Source organism: Corvus brachyrhynchos, unplaced genomic scaffold, assembly GCF_000691975.1.
Source record: "Corvus brachyrhynchos isolate BGI_N302 unplaced genomic scaffold, ASM69197v1 scaffold115, whole genome shotgun sequence".
Lineage (NCBI taxonomy): Eukaryota > Metazoa > Chordata > Aves > Passeriformes > Corvidae > Corvus > Corvus brachyrhynchos.
Window position 1 is genome coordinate 8,636,225 of NW_008239553.1, and position 1,500 is coordinate 8,637,724.

At 48.1% G+C, this 1,500-nt stretch overlaps 1 protein-coding gene across 1 annotated transcript in view; it reads right to left on the bottom strand.

Annotated features, from left to right (window-relative positions):
• RPAP1 (RNA polymerase II associated protein 1) overlaps positions 1-1,189 on the bottom strand; it is a 39,099-nt gene extending 37,910 nt beyond the window's left edge. Inside the window, exon 1 of the mRNA XM_008639688.2 lies at positions 380-1,189. The gene's annotated coding sequence lies outside the window, so the exon portion shown is untranslated. The remainder of the gene's footprint in view (positions 1-379) is intronic.
• Positions 1,190-1,500: the final 311 nt, after the last annotated feature.

Here is a 1,500-nt window from a genome sequence, read left to right on the forward strand (position 1 = left end):
AGGGAAAACACCTTGCTTTCTAAGGGGACCTTTTTCCATGTCCCATGGAAGCCAACAAAGCACATTAGCAACACTCCCTTGGCTGTCAGCAGGAGTCATTCCTACCCACCAGAGCTCAGAGAAAACATGCAGGACAACTACAAACTCCTGAGGATCAGCACTAACCCCAGCATCCTGCAGCCTGCTTACTTCCAGCCTTGCATCTGCCTATTAAAAGCTCACCATACACAACCTGTTTGCCCAGAGGGACTGCCAGCCAGACAGCATAAGGACCACACTGAGATACTGCCCTAGGAACCCAGGTAAAGGGTCAGAAAGGCTGTCCAAGGACTACAAGCAGTCACATAGTCATTGCTGTGTGGACACACTATCAACTTACTTGATAAAATCCAATACTGGTAGCCTTTTTAATTTCTTCTGGCTCATCTGCATTTACAGTGCATTTTTCTTCTACAGCAGCAGAGCCCAACATGCAAAGGGAGACTTTTACATCACAGTAACATGTATGAACTAGAAATAGTCAAAAGAGAAAAGATGTATCTGTTGAAGCAAAAAAAAAATCTCTGACTGCTACTGTCATTTTTGAGCCCTGGGGAAGGTCTTTTTGCCCATTCACAAGTCTACAACTTCGCATTATTGTGATAAAATTATCAGATTTGGGTGAAAGAGGAATACAAGGCCTTGCTGTCACAATTAGTGCCTCAAATTAACCTCTTTCTTCAGACCTTGTTGGTTGTGGTAAGAATTTAAAAGGAGAAGCAGAGAGTCAAATCTCAGTCCCTCCTGGGCAGCCCAGCAGCCAGGGGAAAAGTACAATTTCCCCACTTGAGATCAGCAGGCAATGAAAGCCTCACTCAGGATTACTGGCTCCTTTGCAAAATGGTGATGTGCAATCTCTGCTCTGTCACAAAAATGCTTTCTGCACACAATGCTGTAATGGCCAACAGTCTTCTTGAGACTTTTAGTTGCCCCAGAGAAGGCAGACACTGGAAAGACACTCCTCCCAGAAGCAAAACCCCAGCCACATGAGTCAACAGCTGCAAGAAATTCTCCTCAAAGAGGCTCCACATCTCATGCTGGTCACATAAGACTCAGTGACTCTGCGTGTCGGGCACACACCGTGTGCATGCACGCAGCACCTTGCCAACAGAAACGCTGCTGTCCCCAGCTTGTCTCGAGAGTCTCTGCAATAAACAGGAACCAAAACAGCACAAAATAAAATGAAAAGCAACAACCTGTCATTAACACACTGAAGAACTGATGCGTTCCCACCGCGTTCACAGCCGTCATGGACTTTGACAAACGACTCTGAATCAAGTCTTAAACAGGCAACGGCGACACGGCCTGGCAAGGCCTCTCTGACGGGGGAAATGAGGGAGAGAGGGAGGAACACAGCGGCACAGATCCCGCAGCATCTCCGTGCACAGGGGGCACTGCCACGGGACCGGGGACCGCGCGGCGCCTGTAGCCGTACTCCTCTTTACACCAGGGTAAAGGCGA